The 20,139-nt window shown below is 40.9% G+C and overlaps 1 long non-coding RNA gene across 2 annotated transcripts in view; it reads right to left on the bottom strand.

The window, feature by feature from the left end:
* Positions 1 to 821: 821 nt before the first annotated feature.
* LOC118923280 (uncharacterized) overlaps positions 822 to 20,139 on the bottom strand; it is a 40,971-nt gene continuing 21,653 nt past the window's right edge. Inside the window, exon 5 of one of the 2 annotated variants that reach the window (XR_005029150.2) lies at positions 822 to 1,162. This is a non-coding gene — a long non-coding RNA (uncharacterized LOC118923280). Of the gene's footprint in view, positions 1,168 to 20,139 lie in introns of both variants that reach the window. The other variant, XR_005029149.2, reaches the window with a different exon arrangement.

Consider the following 20,139-nt stretch of genomic DNA (forward strand, 5'->3'; position numbering starts at 1 on the left):
ACATGGTGGCCACCTCCAAGTTGTAAGTGATCCTTTACTCAGTCTCTGTTCATAGGAGTCAGAATCTGACTCGCTCGGCGGCTCATTGTGGGTCAGCTCTTCCTGTCTGTGCAGCCAAATGTGGCTGAAGAGCAAGTTGGGTTTTGAAGCAATGCTGGGGCTCTGTGTGGACATCAGATTATTTAACATGGGGTAAAGGGGAGGCAATGGCTGGTACCTTTACTACAAATGAGTTGTGTTCATAGTCTGCTTATTAAATGCTTGGTAAATGAGTAAAGTAAACCACGGAATGTTTCCAGTCTTCTCTCTCCATGTCGACTAAAGCAGGTTCTGAACAGTGAGGCTTTGGCCTATTAAAACTCCAATGTTCGCAGTATCTCAAAGGATGTACCATTTATATTCACAATGCAGAGACTAATGAAAGCGGTTTTTATTTAGGTGTTATGCCTCTGACTCAATTCTCAACCTATCTTAAGTGAAAATAATGTGTTAAGTCTTTACAGATCTAGTGAACACTAACCAATTGAAATTTCCAGTGACCCAGAGCATCCTTATTTACTTTATAAGGAACCTAAGATTCAGAGAGGTTAAAGGAATGGCAAAAGATACACAGCAAGGGACTCTCTGCTCTCTGATAAGGACTTGGAAGTTTCTATCTCCCAGACTCATGCTCCGTCTACTAGGTCACTCTCTGAAAAAAAATTTGACATTAAAAAGATTGACTCATTCTGTAACCATGAGAATTGGAAACAACTACTGTACTGTGCTTTAAAAAAAAAAAACTTTTTATTGCACAAGCAGTACATTTCATTATAAAGAAATTAGAAATTACAGATAACCAGATGGAAGAAATTGCAGACACATATATTTTATTTTAAATGCAGAAAGGAAGATTTGTTTTTATAATCAGTGACAGATTATCCTCTGTACATTCAGAGCAGCACCAGCAAATTTTATTTTCAGAGATGAAGAAGTGAACATTTTCCCCTTTTTCCCACATTAGAGTCTCCCCCTTCAGCCATTCAGAGAGGGAGAATTACTTCTCAGCTAGTGGCAGCCAACATGCTTCTGGGCTAAGAGCTTCCAATACCTTCATGGAGATAAAGCAAAATCACGGCTGACGTCCAGAGGAGGCCTGGGACAAGTACCACAAAAATGTACTCTGTCCTTGGATAAAAAAACCAAAAAACTCAGCTCAGTTCAACACATGTATTCAAGACTCAATGTACCATATGCTGGAGAATAATACTTACTCTGTGCCAGATACTTACCATAACGATATTACGTGGAGGAACAAATCTGTTTTCTTTATGAGGACTCTGAGGATTTTGAGAGGTTAAGTAACTTGCCTCAGGAACTACAGCTAGAGAATGATATGCCCAGAATTTGAACCCAGACAGTCAGACTCCAGAGCCCACTACCTTAACCAGTGCTATTTGAAGAGACAAAATCCTTGAAACCACAAAGAGTACAAAGAGATTAAGAATCATCCATATTTCTATTACTCAGAATACAATATTTGTTTCCTCAGGATTTTTTTAAAAAGAAAAATCACATGCTTACAATAAAACTCAAAGAATACAGAGATACACAAATAAGAAAGTAAAAGAGTATTGCCTAAAGTTCCCACCACATTAAACATCACTGCAGTTATCTTTCTATTTATTCAGATTGGGTGGCAGACATTAGTGGCTCTACACTCATTCTAAAACCCTGCCAGTGATAGAGCATCATGGGAGATGTTTTTCCTGCCTTTTTTCCCATTCCTCTTCTTAAATTCATGTTAGGTCCCCTTAGAGTAGAATCATCATCCATCCATCCATCCATCCATCCCTCCATCCTTCTGACCATTATCCATGCATCTGCTCAGTGGTTACTGTGTACCAGGCATTGTACTAGGTGCTCAGGCTAAAAAGCTTCTTGTACATGGTAAAAGAAAGCCTGGTGGCAAAAACAGACATTTGAGAACAGTTATAGGAATTTAATAGTACTCTAATAAATTATAATGTATTCTGCAAGCACAGAGGTAAAATGGCAGTGATAAAAATTTACCGGTACTGAGAAGTTACCCTGTAATTCTTGGCTTATTTTGTATATTATTTCATTTGCACCTGGAGAGGTCAAGAAGGTTTCCAGGAGGAAGTGACATTCGAGTTTAATCATGAAAGGTGAGGATTCATTTAACAGAGAGTCAGGTAAAGAAAACATGTCAGAAAGAGTGTGCTGTGAGAAGGGTAAATGCTTTGTTGGGACTGAAGCAAGCTTTATCAGCAGGGAGGTGGCAGTAATAACACTCCAGGCCAAAAAGGTCAGGTAGTGCATCATGAGGAATTTTAAGGAACTGCACGGCATATGCAGATATGTGCAGCCTAAAGATCTCTCTGGCTGTGAGTGGAGAGTAGATTGAAGGAGATTAAGGATAAAAGTAGGAGGACCAGTAGATAGACCTGTGAGTGTTGATCCAGCCAAGAACTGATAAGGGCCTGAATGAAAGGTGTGCAGATGGGAAATGGAGAGGTGGAAGGGTACTTGAGAGATATCAGGAGTTAGAACTCTCAGTGAATAATTATAATAAAAATAAGAAACATGTATTGAGCACTTAGCTGGTGCTCAAAAATCTCCACCACAGCCTTATGGTATAAACACTATCATTAGTCCCATTTTACAAATGAGGAAACAGCTGTTAAGTGATTTGTTCAAGGTTATATAGGTAGTAAGTGCTGGGGCCTAGTATTGAATCCAGGTTTTCTGACTCCAGAGCACATGCATTGGATCCTGTGCATGCAAACTTCTATCATTTTCATTAACTACATTTATAGAGGCAGATCAAGATAGAGACTCAAAGAACAACTGGATGTGGAAGTAAGAGGGTGTCAGCTATGTTGACTTCCAGATTCCTCCATTGGACAAAGCAACTGAAATTAGTGTAGCATTCTAAAATAATAACATGAAAGCATCTTAGCATACATACATGGAGGACGGCTGCTTAGCAAATCATATTTTTCTCCTTTTATGTATGTGACAAAAGAATTTCTCAGTGCTCACAGTGGCAGACAATGCCAGTTATTTCTCATATCCATTCTCACCTTCTCCTTTACTAAGTAGGAGATATGATTTTTAGGTAGATATGATCACCCAGAACATTATTTTCCCCAGCTGTACATGGCCACATAACTAAATATAAAAGGAGAAAGGGTGACCAATTTCTGAGAAGTGCCCTTAAAGGAGAAAGGCCAGCACTTCCTGCTTTTCTTCTTCCTGACTGGAATGCTGACATGATGGCTGGAGCTGGAGCAGCTATAATGAACAATGACATGAAACTGAGGATGGAAGAATACAACAAAGAAGAGGCCTGGGTCCTTAACAGCTTGGAGGGCTACATCAGTCCTGGACTGATGACCTTTGCTGTGAGTGAGTGCCTTTTTGTTTAAGTCACTATCATGTTGATTTTTCTAGTAGTTAAAGCCAACCTAATCCTAACTAATGCATTAACTTTGACATACTTTGGAGATTATATTTTGCTATATCCTCTGATATCACCTTTTGTTTTGGGTGATGATACCAGCCCACTTAAATCATTTGACATGTATTTATTGGGTTTTTACTATTTGTAGGAGACTGTTCTAGACATTAGTAGCATAGCAATTAACAAAACAAAATCCTTATCCTCTTAGAGCTTCCTTTCCAGTGGAGGAGAGACACAATGAATGACTATCTCTATTGATGTCTACAATATGATGTCAGTTATTAAGTTACTGTCTTAGTTCCAAACTATTCTCCTTCGGCTTCACAATGCTGGAGCTGGGACTCAGCAAACCACCTTCTCCTTTCACTGATGTATCCTTGTTAGGTTCTACCAATAGGGGGCATCAGAGAGAACTTGGCCTGCAGGACAAAGGGATACGTGCATGCTCTTACGTTTGCTGTATGGTGCCATCCTCTTTCCTTTCCCTCAGAAACAGCAGTGCCAGTGCAGGTGCCCCCTTCTAGTTGTTCCAGCTTTGCAGGAAGTCCCTACTTGTACTGATCTTCTAGGGCAGCCATAACAAAGTCCTTCACACTGGGTGGCTGAAACAACAGGCGTTTATTTCCTCACAGTTCTGGAGGCCAGAAGACTGAGACTGAGGTATCAGTATGGTTGGTTTCTTTAGAGGTCTCTCTCTTGGGCTTGTAGATGGCTGTCTTCCCTGTGAGTTGTCACACAGTCTTTCCTCTGTGCCCATCTATACCCTTTGTACCCAAATGTCGTCTTCTGATAAAGACCCCAGTGATACTGGAATGGGGCCTACCCTAATGGCCTTATTTCAACTTTGCCACTTTAAAGGCCTTTACTACAAATAGTCACATTCTGAGGTACTAGGGATTAGGACTTCAATGTATGAATTTTTGTGAGGACATAATTCAGCCCATAATATTACTCCAAATTTCTAAATCTAAATAATTTCTACTTCTTTCTTTTGATTCCCCAGTCCTAGTGGTGGAAGCTACCTTCTGCTGTTGTAGCCATGAAACCCTGGTGCTCTTCAAGATCTAGTGCCCCATTCCCTATATTAAGTTCTCTCTGTGGAGATACCTTGTGTGAGTTCTCCCTCTTAACCAGGCCCTGACTGGTGCAAGACGAGGTTGTGTGGCAACTGGAGAGACAGTGGGACGATGTCCCAGGGATTCAGGCTGACTTCCCACAAAGGACTTTCAGGAGGCATTGCCTCTAAGAGGTACCATATTTGTGTTCTGCTCTTAGCTTGTAAGGTTTACAAACTTGACTTGGTCTGTGTGCCTTGAGATGGCCAGATTCTCAGCAATGGGTCCTTGCAAAACAAACTCACAGGAGTTGAAGGTGCAGGCTACAAACCTGGGTACCATTTGTTAGATGATGTAGGTTTGGAATACTTATGCTCTGTAGTGACCCCTTCTCTTTCTTAGGGAAACCTACCTAGGAACCCAAATGGGACCAAAAGATTCTTTGTGAGCCTGAAATCTGAGCAAAGGTAAAGACTGGAGTGGTCTCAGCAGGGAGGTGACCAGATTGTGACATGTTAGCATATTTGTTTCTGCTGAGGACAGTCTGCCAGATGGATGAGAGATGAGAATGCTTGTGTGCACCAGTGAGGGTGCCCTCTCGAATGACGCAGACATGTGGACAATTTGTGGCTCCTTGGGCAACACTGGGTTCCTTTTTTCTAGATTTCATACAGGTCAGTCTTTTTCCTTCTATGTCCTTTCTGCCCATGGACTTGACAACTGCCCTTTTGTATGTTCAGTTAGCATCAGATGGTTTTTTGGGTTCATAATCTCATCCAGCATCTGAGTGTGGTTACCTGTTGTAAAGCCCAGAAATGGGCCTCTGATCAATAAGACCTCTGCAGAGAAGGACATGCCAGGGTTGTCATCAAGCTGAGCACAGAGAGCAGGGATGGGCATGTGCTGCTCATGGGCAACTTGTCAGCTGGCTGGAGAAGAAAATTTATGTGGGGACTGTGGTAGGAGCAGCAATGCGGGTCAGTGTCATGCTGGGAAAACTTTGAATTCCAGGCTAAGGAGTTTGTACCTTATATAGACAATAGTCAACCACAAGAGACATTTGTGTGGGGCTTAGAGGGTTAGCGTTAAGCCCTGGGCCTTGCAACTCCAGCATTAGTGCTCTGGAGACGACAGCCGCTAGGCAGAAGCCCTCATTATAGTCCCTGTATGTTCCTCTTCATAAAACTTCACTTTCAGTAACGATGCTGCATGGAACAGTGCCTGAAGGGGTAAGTAGTGGGGGAGGAGGGGCACTGAGGAGCTCAGGGAAGCAGGGACAAAAACACAAACATAACCCACAGAAGAGGAAAGTGAGTTCTTGGTTATTCTTTCCATTCCTGTGGATATGAAATACTATTCCAATTGTGGGAAGCTGAGAAAGACCACAGCAGAATAGAAGAGAAGCAGACACTGGAATGGTGATGTTCAGATGTTGGAAAACCTCTAAGGTGTAGACTGACATTATGGAAATATCCTTAACCTCAACCAAATTCCAGGAACATTCTAAAAAGAGAACGCTGGCAAAGCTGGAATTGCTTTGTAGGGTCTTCGCCATTAGAGACCCACAAAATTATAAATCTTGGAAACTGCTGTTTTAAAAAAAGGATTGTCATTTAAAATGCATTTTTCCAGCATCATTTCAAATGAGTCAAAACTCTCTACCCGGCCCCACCTTTTTTGAAGGCTCCAACTCACTAACTTGGTCTAACTTGGATTTAGAAATGACGCAACTCTAAAGATAAGTATACACTAAATGCCCAAGCCGTTTGCACATGTCACAACAAGGTACCACCAACTGGGCTCTCTAACTCTCCCTCTGCCTTGGCCAATCACTGGACAGGTGGCCCCACGGAGGCTTTGCAGCAAAGCCCACATGTTCTCTTTAGTCACTAAGTTCTTCTTCTGATGCCAGTGCCACTCATACCTGAGGCGCTCCCCTTGGCCTCTGCCGTTTTCTGCTGTGGCTTTTGCTGTGTCACGGGGATGTGATTGCCATGCAAACAGCATTCCTGTCACCCTCTTTGCAGGCTCACTCCTTACTTTCCTGTCTGCTGCCTGGTTCCTTGCTTCTTCAGCAGTTATGATGCTGGGATGAGGAACTCCCTTCCCCACCAGTGTTACTGTTTTTTATTAGGCCTCTGATGAGGAATGCCTTCCTCCTTCTATTAGTTGCAAATATTAGTCATCAGTGGCCATTAATGTCATAACTCTCACTTAGTCTTTGTTTTCGAAAACTCCTCTGTGGGGACCTTGGCACGCATCCCCTGGGGGGGCAGCCCCTGTTTCTACAGTTGCCTCTACAGTAGAGATTGTTCTTCTCGCCGATGGTGACCAAGAGTGCCTGCACCAAGCAGAGCACCCGATTCCTGCCTCACTGTGAGACCAAGGAATTCCCAGGCCTCCAGGCCCTGCCAAGGAGACCAAGGCATGGTCTTGCCCTTCTTCCTCGTTCAAGAGACTTGGACCAGCTACTACTGCCGGCTGCACTGGGCCCCAGGGCCCACGCAACCCTGGGCTGCCTGCCATCACACTTCTGAATGCCCAGGGCGGGCATGTAGAATAGGTATCGCCTTCAGCACAAACTAAAAAACATTCACTTGATCCTCCCTTGAAGCTGGCAAGAGGCAGGCTGGGAATGTGCCATGGAAAGAAGAAAACAACCCTGCCAGATTGTCGGGTTTCCAAAGTCAAGAAGAGTTGGGGTTGGTGCCCCAGACCTGACTGCCGAGCTGACAGCCCACAGAGATGGCTCTGCGAGAGGGTGTGTCCCCTGCCCAGTGCTCTGGAGAACACCCCTGGCCTGCCCCGTAATCGCCTTGAGCAATTCCTTTTAGGGAAATTGTATGCCCAGGGCTACAGCAGGGAAGGAGCCTATTAAGTTACTCTGCATTTTCAGGGCAGAGGAGGGATTGTTTTTCACCATTTAGGGGAAAATTTGTCAAGGCCATTCATTTGGAATATTCTGTCAATCTCCATATGTTGATATGCTACCAATCCTTTGGTTTGGCTCAATGGCACTTCTTCCTTGAACCAGTTCCCTGCTGAACCTCCCGCCTGCACACAGCTGTGAATTCCTAAAGGGTGGTAACTGGTGGATCTTGGCTTCTGCGCAGCATCAACATAATGTTTTGTGCGTAGTAGGTGGCCAAATTAAATTGAGGTTTCTGGGTCTGGACAGTAACAGGGATTTGTTAAATTTAGGTAAAAACAAGTTTTGATACAGAAACACCTACCCATTTATTTCTAATTAAAAGCATCTGTTTTTTTTCCTTTAACAACTATAACTTGATTGCTTTTTCCTAATAAATAACAATGTTTTAATAGCTCTGAAAATTAGACATTATTATCAACTCTTCTCGACATTTGTTCTTTGTCTAAATTCTGGGGAGAAATACATAATTAAAATTTGATCAGTTGAATATTCCTTTCACGAATATTTAACGCTTAAGAAGAGTTAAGAGAGTATTAAGTCTGAAATATTTAAGTTTTTTTCCTCTTGGATTTAATTTTTATATATGGGACATATTTGTGGTGGGAGCTACCAGTTCCTAATGAAAATGATGGATAGTGATGTGGATTTGCTTCTCCCTGATGTCCTGTTGTTTTCCCCCAATAGGAAATAGGGTTTTTATTCAACCAAGGAACACAGTCCTCTCAAGGTCTCTCCATTAGCTCCAGAATTTATTTTGCCAGGTGACAACTCTAGCCTTTGAAATTTTTACCTAGAGAAGCAGCCCTTATACTGGCTGACTCTGATGTTTGGACATGAATATGGCCATCAGAGTCTAATAATCTTCTTTCTTTATGCATATACTAAATTTCTCTGCTAAAAGCTTAGATACCCCTAAACATCCACACCCTTCTGCTAGACCTAGTTTCCTTAGCTCATAATTTCCTGGTAAATATTACATTCTTCAAGGAACAAGGATTTTGCTGAGCTTCAACTGATACTCGATCCTCGCTTAAGTTGCCTTTGACAAGCAGAGTTCCACCTGCTTAGAGACAAGAGTCCTGACTTGAACTGGTATACCTGAAAATTGGACCTAGAGCTACTCTGAGGATGCTGAATGTATTCTCCATGGACTGATAAAGTAGTCTGGGATGTGCCTGTAAGGGAAGGCTGGGTTTGAACCATGCAGTTGATTAGAAAAGTTATTTTACCCTAGAAGCTTCTGCATCTTAGCTGCATCAGTTTAACCTAGCTGTTCTCTGGAGGAGACACAATCCCTCATTTTTCTTTTTCCTTTTTTCATCAGCAGTCAGACATCCAGGGGCACTCATACCCCCAGACATCCATTAGCTATCATTAAATATGATTTGGAGCTTTAACAATGCTGTCAATAGGCCATGGTATTTTGTCATCACTTTACTATCAGTTGCAATCCCTTTCACTTATGGAGATTTCTCCGTTTTTCATCTTTGTGGTTGCCAGACTTGTAATTTGTTTTTCTGTTTAATAGAAGTCTTAGAATCATTGGTATAAAGTATGCTATGAAAACCACATGCTTTTTAAAATAGCTCTTTTTGTCTTTAAAAATTAAAATACTGTGTTTTCATTTGTTCCAATACCAGTAAATGCATATTTTATAGCATCTCCTCTAAACTCTTCAACAAGACAATTAAAAAAATTTTTTTAGGCCACAGGAACCTCTCTGAAGCAACTTTTATATGCCTCTTCATTTCCCATTATGCAGCAAGGGGGACACTGAAAAATCTCAAATGCTGGCAAAGATTTTGGCTTCCTATAGATAAAAATGTGGAAGAACCAAAACGCGGTAACTCTTTTAAAAGATGTAATTCTTGCCTGGCCTTTCCTCAAACAAAAAAAGTGGGTGAAACAGGGCCTCTCCATTTAATCAGAAAGAAAATTTAAGTTGGGAACTATAATTAAACATGACTTAAATAAAATACTTCTCAACCCAATCAAGAGTAAATACAGCTTTTAAATTTCTAATGTTAAGGATTTCAAGTCTCTAAAAATAGAAATGTAGCTACATTTACAGAACTATTTGATATTAATATTTCATGTGGGGAACAAGGATTTAGTTTTAATGAATTCAGAGCTTTTAGTCCCAGATCAACAAACGTCTTTCATATGCATGTACCTGGGCAACTACCACTCAGATCAAGACGGAGCGCATTTTCAGCAGCTAGAAGGCTCCCTTGGATGTCTTCTTTGTCAATATCAGTCCACTCCCTTGGCTCTTCCCTGTACCTGCTATTCTGATGTCAATCACCATGGATTAGTTTTGCCTGTTCTCTATCTTTGTATACGTGGAAACATACTGCACGTGCTTTTTTGTGTCTGGCTTCTTTCTGTCAACATAATGTCTATAGGATGACTTGTCTATGTTTTGTGTAGCAATAGTTCATTCTTCCTAAAGATGGGTTTCTGCAACACCTCTCTCTTGGCAGTTGGAGGGAGTGCTACATACAAGGATATAGCAAACAAAAATCTGTGTTACTTTACTATTAGCCGAACATGTGCCCAGAAAGACCTCTTACCCCACAACCCCATTCCAGAGGAGAGCTCTGGTAAGTCTGACCTGGCGCTCATGGCGGGTCAGGCCTCTGTCTCACCTTTCTTCTCCCATCCCAAACCCACATTTGGATTTACCATCACCTGGCCAGCTATGGGATAACCATGACTGGAGTGTGCACGCAAAGGAGAGTTGCCCTGGCCGGTCCCGATGAGGCAGTTCGTAGGAAAACATAATGGAATGGAACTGTGCCTGACATTTTCATGTTCCCTCCCAAGAACAATTGTGACCTGGTCAATATTTGCATTTGAGAGCTATCTTAGTTCTTAGTGTTTCCTCTTCTTGGGGAAGATTGAGAAAGAGGTTTGGCAAGGAGGCCAAAGGGGGCAGTGGGCTTGGGGTCTACCCCATCTTATGGACTCCTATATAATTTATACTTATTTTTCAAAAACAGTCAGTATCTATTCTTTGATTCCTGACTATAGAATGAAGGCTTACCTCCTCTTCTTTCACAAAACCCAACTCATGGGCTGCAGTGGAGAAAACAGAGTTCAGAGGAGGGCCCAGGATGTGAGTCTTGGTTCTGATGCCAGGGAACTCAAGGGGTGCTTTTGGGCCACTCGCTTCCTTTCTCTTACGCCTCCTTTGCAATATGTGAAAGTTTGACTAATGGACCTCTTTGCATCGCATAGAAGTTTTAAAGGCAACAAATTAGAGACTTCATGAGAGAGTATATTTTACACTTCAGGGCTCTTCCACCCTTGTGTGAATAAGCATCTCTAAGACAGGCTGCCCCACTCCTCTGGAGATTCCTGAATGTCCTATGTCCTGCCTTTGGTCAGGGAGCACAGCGCTGAGTGCCATTGTGATGTGTGGTGCAGATTACTAACTTCAGGCTGGGGACCTTGTTTTATGGTATCCATTTGGCATAATGTTGAAATAAAGCACTTACTCTGAGGGAACAGTTGAGAGAAAGTGAAGGCTTAGTGTCTGATCTATTCCTTGGAGAGTTGGACTGCTTCCGGTCAGTGTGTGTGTGTGTCTGTGTGACAGGCTTTCCCTGACTGCACTAAGGACAAATGTGGTCAGCACTTCTTGGGCCATTTATGGCTTTCTAGTTATACATTGTTTTTGCTTTGTTTTGACTCTTTCTTGAAAAACAGGCTGTATTAATTTCCTACTGCTGCTGTCAAAAATTACCACAAACTTAGTGGCTTATAACCACACAGATTCATTGTTTTAAATAATAAATTCTGGAGGTCAGAAGTCCAAAGGAGGATCTCACTAGGCTAAATTCAAGGGGTCAGAGCCCTGTATTCCTCTCTGGAGGCTCTGGGGAAGATCCATTGTCTTGCTTTTCCAGCTTCTAGAGGGGGTGGGGTCCACCTTCCTTGGCTCAAGGCCCCTTCCTCCATCTTCAAAACCAGCAAGGCCTGTTGAGTCTTTGTTATACGTGTCGCTCTGATACTGAATTCTGCCTGCCCCTTCCACATTTAAGGGCTTTGGTGATGGCACTGGGCCCATCTAGGTAATCCAGGAAAACCTATTTTACAATCAGATAATTAGCAAACTCAGTTCCATCTTTCACCTTAATTCCCTTTTGCCATGTGATTTAAAATAAATATTCACAGGTTCTAGGAACTAAGATGTGGACATCTTTGGTGAGGGACATTATACTGTCTACCATGCAGATATATGGTAATTTCCTTATCTGATTAAAAGGAGATAGGGTAACTGCGATTAGCATTTTCTGGACTCAAACTTATTATTTAAGTTGGGAAAAATAATCTTTTATATTAAATGGATACATTCTTAAAAGTGCATAATTAGCAAAGAATAGTTATATGTTCAATTATAGGTCAGGAAGGACATTTCTTTTAGATATAGGAGTGTGAGAAGGACAAAATGACATAAAAGTGATGAGCACCTTTATGTGAGAAATGTGTGTGTGTGCTAAAGCTCGCTTGTGTGCCTATTTTCCTAGTCCACATTTGGTGACATCATGCTAAATGGCCAGAAATTAGCTATGGTGGGAGTATTTACACCACGTTGAATGGCAAATGCTCTAAGGTAGGGTTTTAGCCTCCCTGGAGAGCCCATTGTTAAACATTAACCAGCACACCACTGGGGCAGAGATGCACTGCTTTTGTTTTAGCAGCACTGTGTGGCCAATACTGCACCTGTTTGTTCCCTGCCCTGTGGCTGGAGGAGGGGCAGCTGTCATGTTGCTTTAGGACCAGCAGGTGTTCTCTCAGTGCTGTCTACACCTCTCTGGTTGTTATCAGAGGTGTGGGCTGGACAGGGAGCTAACTTCTCTCTCAGTGGTCAAAAGGTTGTTTCTTTATTACTCACTACAATCAGAACCTCTGTCTGTCCGGCATTTGTTTAGATGTTTTGCCTGACCAGTCCAATCCCCTCCATTGTTTGTACCCCACCCTTGCGGGGCCAGGGCCCCTTTCTCTGAGTTGCATAGTGTGCCCCGCAGTAGCTATGAGATCAGTGGCACTCAGAATTCACAGGAATCATCAGGGGAGCTTTTTAAAATGCAGATTCTAAGGTTCTGCCCCAGAGATTCTGACTCAGAAGGTCTGGGTTGAGGCGCAAGGATCTGTATTATTGATAAGCACCAGGTAATTCTAAGGCAGGAGGTTCATGGCCACACTGACTACCCCAGCCTGGAAACTACTTGAAGGCTGGCAGGCCAGACACCTTAGGTCTCATTCTGTCTATACACTGTAGGTTCTTACTGGGGAAGGAGTAGTCATTTTAAAGAAACACAGATGCAGTCTCTAGGAAATATTCTTCCATCTGGCATTTAAAGGGTATGATTATTATGCATGTAGGTGGGTGCAGAATACTACTTCCTAGGTCTCTGGAGAGAACGCTTCTTTGGAGAACTTTATCCGTATGGAAATGTGAAAAGTTGACACATCTTCTAAGATTGGTCTTCATGAGCCCAAATATTCTGAGTATTTAAAAACAGGTTTATTGAGCATCTCACTTTCAATTTCCATGGATATGTTTACTGTTTGCTGTGCCACAAACAATGTCTGTTGAGAGGAGGATTCAGTCTTCACTAAATCCAGCCCAACTTGTTTTTTATCAGCAAACCATTCTGACTGTGGCAATTTTCTTAGCAGCAAAAATTTTGGATGGTTGTGTGATTTTTAATTTTATTCTTTTTCATTTTATACATGAGCTATTTGGGATCAGATTGGTTTTCTTTAAAATATATATTCCAAATTAGTTTATATTGAGTTGATTTAAAAAGAGAGAGAGAAATTACTAGCTTATGAGACTTTGGCCTCAAGGCCTTTGATATTTGATACAAAATTTTTTATCCCCCACGATGCAATCTTTCAGTAGCATGTAGGCAAGTTTCAAGTAAATGGAGGAGTAATGAAAAATCTAATATAAAGGTTATAATTTTCTAAAGAAATCTGTTTCTTATTAAGATCAAGTATATGTCAGTTATCTTTTATTTTTGGAATATCCACTGAATGCAGGGACTCTACTGCATGCTCCCATGTGTGGAGAATTTTACCCAGTGTAATCATTTTTTCTAGTTCAATAAACATATTAAAAAGAGAAAAATGAGATATTTTCTATATCTCATCAGCAGAATAAATATGTCTGGGTTAGTAGAAAAGACCCCTGACCATGTAAGACTTGGGCTTGAATGCTAGCTCTGTCTCTATAGGTCTCATTTGTAGGAAGACCATAAAGAATGAGGAGAATATTTGTCGTACATCCTACATACGGCAGTTGTGAGAATCAAATGCAATGACATATGTGAAAGAGTTTTATAAAAGAATAAGGACAAGATAATCTGTTTATAATAACATAATATAGTTATTGGATATAGTTTATAAATATTAAATTCTGCATAGAGGTGGAACATTCCCAGCCTTAATAAATCCCATTTCTTTCCCTTTTTTTCCTATTCTCTTTGGTTGTACATAGAATTTTTGTGTTACCATTTTGAAAGGAAGTTACTGTGTTGTATAATAAAATGAATTATTGTATTATCATTTTGAGATGAAATCATTAAAGTGCCTCATATTCCTTTCTGCTTCTGAAAAATTTCTTTCAAAGAGTAAGCAGCCTGCCCCTGGAAGCGTCTCAGCACAACGCTGGCCTGTCAGAGAGCTCGAGGTAGTCAGCTGCTTCCTGCTGGCTGGAAGGAGGTCGTGGCACTCACTCTTAGCTCCCAGACCGCTGTCTCATGACACTCTCTAGTTCTCCTCTCCCCTGGACCCTTTGAAGTGTACCTTTTGTGGAGGCCTGAGCAGTAAATGTCTGCAGTGCCTGTCTGGGTCTTCTTCCCCATTCCAAATTTCACATCTGACATGTGAAATGATGCATACTCTGTCATATGAAAACAACATCACTGGTTTCATCAGTTCCTTCTCTTTTCCATTTTAAAGTGGCAATAGCATGGGTTAAGGTGAGAAGTTATTTTAATAAATATGGCCATGTTGAGGGAGTGAGAGATGCCATCTGCAATGAAGGTTGTTAAGCCATGTGATGTTCTCTATGGAGGAAGGGCTGAGGGAAGGCAGCAGATATTTCAGTAATGACTATGAACTTCATGGACTTTATTATAGATTGCTCAGTGACCTCACCTATTAAGCCTGAAATGATGTAAATGGAGAGTCCTAAAATGAGTTTAAAAACAGTCATATGGTCTGAATTGGCTAGTAAGAATGCATTCAGCTGCAAGAAATAGAAGCTCAGCTCAGACTGGCTTAAATTATATGGACATGTACATAACCACATGAGTGAAAATCTAGAGGTGGTAGGTCAGACTGCAAGCATGGTTTGATCAAGCCTTTCACTTTATTTTTCTGTCGCAGCTCTGTATTCCTCTCTTGACTGGTGTTCTCAGACTAGTTGCCCTGGAGGTCTTTGGATGGCTGCCCTTGGCTATCAGAGCTACACTGCTTTCTTGTTGACAAAGAAGTAAGGAAGAAAACAAGAGAGTGGACTTGGTACGTCTTACAGAAGAAAGAAATAAGTATCCTTTTAAGACTCCAGCAAATCTCTCCTATGTTATGTTGGTTTCAATGAGCCTAGACATTTCTATTCTGAAGCCAGTTACTGACAAGGGTTAATAGGATTAACTCACACTAAAGAGCCAGGGTAAAATAATTGTTACTACGTGCAGTTCATTTCTGTGTAACAAACAACCACAACATCTCAACAGTAAGTATTTAGTTCACATGTCTGTGTCTTGGCTGAAGGTTGTCTGATCTAAGATGGGCCCAGCTGATATGACTTGACTGGATTGCCTCTGCTCACATAGGTTCCCTTCTCGCTCCATATAGAATCTCCTTCTGGGACCACAGGCAAGTTCTTCTCATGGTGATGGTAGACGTGAAAGTGCAAGACCTCTTAAGACTTAGGTTTGGAAGTGACATGCCATGGCTTCTGTCTCATTTAATTGGCCAAAGCAAGTGGCCAATAAATGGCCACTAAACTAAACTTAAAGAGGAGGACAAATACTCTCTGTCTGGTTAATGGAGAAACTGCAATCTCATATGGAAGAGGCTGAAGGCTTTGCTGAGCACGTTGAGGCGAGTAAGGGCTTGTGTTTACTGACAAGCTTAAGGGGGCATCAAGATATTTAATCAAAAGAAATGACATTTTAATGAAATATTTTTAAAAGTCAAAATTAATGAGAAAAATCCATCATGAGCAAAATAGCAGAATTTTAAATAAAGACCAGATCTTGGGGAAGATTATGGGAAAGGGTAAAGAAGTAGGGCCAATAATTCAATCTCCCATAGGCTACCAAACACAATGTTCCCTTTATAGAATTCTCATACTTCAGCCTTAGGAACCTTAAAAATAACTCTGCCCTCTTGAGGGTTGTGGCTTGTTTCCTTCTAGGTCTGTAGCTCAAGAATCTGGTTATCCTGGAAGTCTTCAAGGTATTTAATGGAATCATTTCCAGAAAAAAACCTGAAGCATAAACTGTCTCCTGAAACTTCCCTGGTGAAAACAAAACAAAACAAAACAAAACAAAACAAGTAAAGAAAATCAAGTTTCATTCATTGGTTCTTGTACATCCATCCATTTCTTGTGTGCGGTTGCAATGTCCAAAAAAATTAAAATTAGTGGGGTATACCATGATCTTCTAGAAACTGAACTTCATAATATTTTTAGATGTTTAAATATAGTACATGTCTTGACAAAGTACAGTGAAAGTCTTTTGGGATCAAACCCAAGGCATGCCAAGGGTGTTTAACTTTTTCTAAGTGAGACTGGTTCAGGAACTCAAGAGCATACATTAATATGGGGAGAGCTTTCTCCTGTCCTGTGTGGTGGGTGATGGGCTGATCCCAGCACCGAGGATGTCAGGGAGAAGGAATGACTTCACAAGTTCACAGGACTCATTATGTGTGGTCCATGGGCTACCACAGAATCATGTGGCAAATAATATTCAAAGACACCAGAATTTTTTTTTTTTTTTACATAATTATTTTTTATTGAAGGGTAGTTGACACACAGTATTACATTAGTTTCAGGTGTACAACACAGTGATTCAACATTTATATACATGATAATTCTAGGTACCAGCTATCACCATACCAAGTTGTTACAATATTTTGATTATATTCCTTACGCTATACATTACATCCTGGTTACTTATTTATTTTACAATTGGAAGTGTGTACTTTTCTTTTTTTTTCTTTTTGTGAAGGCATCTCTCATATTTATTGTTCAAATGGTTGTTAACAACAATAAAATTCTGTATAGGGGAGTCAATGCTCAATGCACAATCATTAATCCACCCCAAGCCTAATTTTCATCAGTCTCCCATCTTCTGAAGCATAACGAACAAGTTCTTACATGGAGAACAAATTCTTACATAGTGAATAAGTTACATGGTGAACAGTACAAGGGCAGTCATCACAGAAACTTTCGGTTTTGCTCATGCATTATGAACTATAAACAGTCAGTTCAAATATGAATATTCATTTGATTTTTATACTTGATTTATATGTGGATACCACATTTCTCTCTTTATTATTATTATTTTTAATAAAATGCTGAAGTGGTAGGTAGTTACAAGATAAAGGTAGAAAACATAGTTTAGTGTTGTAAGAGAGCAAATGTAGATGATCAGGTGTGTGCCTGTAGACTATGTGTTAATCCAAGCTAGACAAGGGCAATAAAACATCCACATATGCAGAAGATTTCTCTCAGAACAGGGGGGTGAGGTTCTAAGCCTCACCTCTGTTGATCCCCAATTTCTCACCTGATGGCCCCCCTGCGATTGTGCCTGTCTTAGGTTGTTCCTCCCTTGAGGAATCTTACCCGTCTCTGGCTAACCAGTCATCTTCCGGGGCAATACAGGGAAATGTAAAGTTGGTAAGTGAGAAAGAAGCCTTATTGTTTGAGAAGGTTAGCTTTTTACTTCTTTGCATATTTATGCCCTGTGGCTTCTATGCCCAGCATTTGTCTTGAGGTATCTTTACCACTTGGAAGAATTATGATACTCGGTAAATTCGATATGAGGCATGAATTCTATTTAAGGGTTGTAATTAGGAAGGAAGAAGAAAAGCTATAGAAGTAGCAGGTGGAAGAAAACATGGGAAGATTGATTATTTCTTTGACATATCTTCTTGTAGAGTAACTTCAGCATGTATAGGTTTTAAACTACTAATTAAATTGCACACACACATTAACATAATAGGAGTACAGTTACATAACCAAAGCATACCTGTAATTACCAGCCATCTCCAGTGAAACCAAGAAAACCAGTTAGGCACCTTAGGCATTTGTGAAAACTTATCTATGATATGGTGGATATTGTCCAACTGAACTTGAACAGTCTGAGAGAAATCAGACAAATTAAAACAACCCATTCCTGGGGACTGTTCACATCCCATATGTTCTTTTAACAGTAAATAGTCTGTAGTTGTAAGATTTTGGAGAGCTACAACTTGCACTTCTCCTAATTCTTGGTTGAGTTCCAACAGTATAGATCCAGTCAAATTTGTTGTTTTACTGTATGCACAGGCCAGCTTAGATATCTCCTTATTCATTCCCATGGCAAGTCCAGGAACTGGTGGGATGAGTGCATCTACACCTGTAGCAGTGCGTGGATCTTTGTTGGGGTTTTTTGATGATCATCTTCTGGCATGAGTCTTCCAGAGAGTGCTCATGTTGGAAGTTCTTTTTCATATCGTATCTTAGTTCATTTTCGGGGTAGCCCAATTAGGCTTTGATCCTCTGTATAAACACAAACAGACCCTTTGCCTACACTTTTATATGCCCTTTATACCATTGTGTAGAACTCATTGGAGGTCACCACACAGGAACTGCTTTTTTGTTGTTGTTGTTGTTATCATTAATCTACACTTACATGATGAATATTATGTTTACTAAGCTCTCCCCTATACCAGGTCCCCCCTATATACTCCTTTACAGTCACTGTCCATCAGCATAGCAAAATGTTGTAGAATCACTACTTGTCTTCTCTGTGTTGTACAGCCCTCCCCTTTCTCCCACCCCCCATGCATGCTAATCTTAATACCCCCCTTCTTCTCCCCCCCCTTATCCCTCCCTACCCACCCATCCTCCCCAGTCCCTTTCCCTTTGGTACCTGTTAGTCCATTCTTGAGTTCTGTGATTCTGCTGCTGTTTTGTTCCTTCAGTTTTTCCTTTGTTCTTATACTCCACAGATGAGAGAAATCATTTGGTATTTCTCTTTCTCTGCTTGGCTTGTTTCACTGAGCATAATACCCTCCAGCTCCATCCAATTTGCTGCAAATGGTAGAATTTGCCCTTTTCTTATGGCTGAGTAGTATTCCATTGTGTATATGTACCACATCTTCTTTGTCCATTCATCTATCGATGGACATTTAGGTTGCTTCCAATTCTTGGCTATTGTAAATAGTGCTGTGATAAACATAGGGGTGCATTGGTCTTTCTCAAACTTGATTGCTGCATTCTTAGGGTAAATTCCTAGGAGTGCAATTCCTGGGTCAAATAGTAAGTCTGTTTTGAGCATTTTGATGTACCTCCGTACTGCTTTCCACAATGGTTGAACTAATTTACATTCCCACCAGCAGTGTAGAAGGGTTCCCCTTTCTCCACAGTCTTGCCAACATTTGTTGTTGTTTGTCAAAGACACCAGAATTAAAAAAAGTATTGGGTGCAAAATGCTATCATTGTTTTATTTGAAAAGCAAATCTCTTCTCTAGCTTGAAAAACTGGAGCTACAACTTACTTCCTCCTAAATTTGTTCCAGGGGGAGTCATGCTTTGTCATGTGGGGTGATAATCACCTTTCCACCTCATCTGACTCTCTGACCCCCAATCCAGTTGCACCTGGAGACATATGGGAAGGAGGGGCCAGGTAGGGGCAGGCACCAAACCAAGGAGAAATAGGAGTCTTTTTGTGTGGTGAACTGACCAACGTTAAGTGAACCTTTAGCCTCAACGTATTTCCCATGGTGACCTGACATGGAGCCTGAACTACTAACACTTTCAGTAATTATGTAAATAATTGAGGTACTGAATCTCCTAGAGGCGCTTTAAAGGGTCAACCTAACTGAGAAGGTCATTCAGACATTGACTGACTTATAATGACAGAGCTGTGCATCCAGTGGGATTTAAACTGGAGACAGAGAAAGGGAACAGAAGTCCTGGCAATGTGGTGAAAGCTGCATAGTATGAGGACAGTAAGTATCACTGGGAAATAGTGTGAAAATGAGTGAGATATTTGAAGGAAACTATTAGGAGAGGCAGAAATGAAGTACATGGTTGCAGGAGTTTCTATGGTGACACAGTCAGCATCACAATGAAGTGAATTCATAATATAGGGTAGTAAATATGATTTTCCAAGAATAACCAAGATTTGGAGAAAATGCACAAAGGAAGGGATAAGCTTCATCAAAGTCAGTATAATTTTTAAAAATAGCTAGTGTGACCCTATATTCTCTGCCATGATTTCTCTATTGACATTTATTTTAATACAAAGTCTGAAGTTATTCCTTAAAAAACCACAAATGTAAACATGCCACTTCCTTGATTAAAAAGTGTTTGGTGAATTCTCATGGTCTACAAACTAAAATTTAGACTTCTCTGCATGGCATAAATGCTCTTTAAAACACTTTATTCTACTT

Source organism: Manis pentadactyla, chromosome 12 (assembly GCF_030020395.1).
Source record: "Manis pentadactyla isolate mManPen7 chromosome 12, mManPen7.hap1, whole genome shotgun sequence".
NCBI classification, from domain to species: domain Eukaryota; kingdom Metazoa; phylum Chordata; class Mammalia; order Pholidota; family Manidae; genus Manis; species Manis pentadactyla.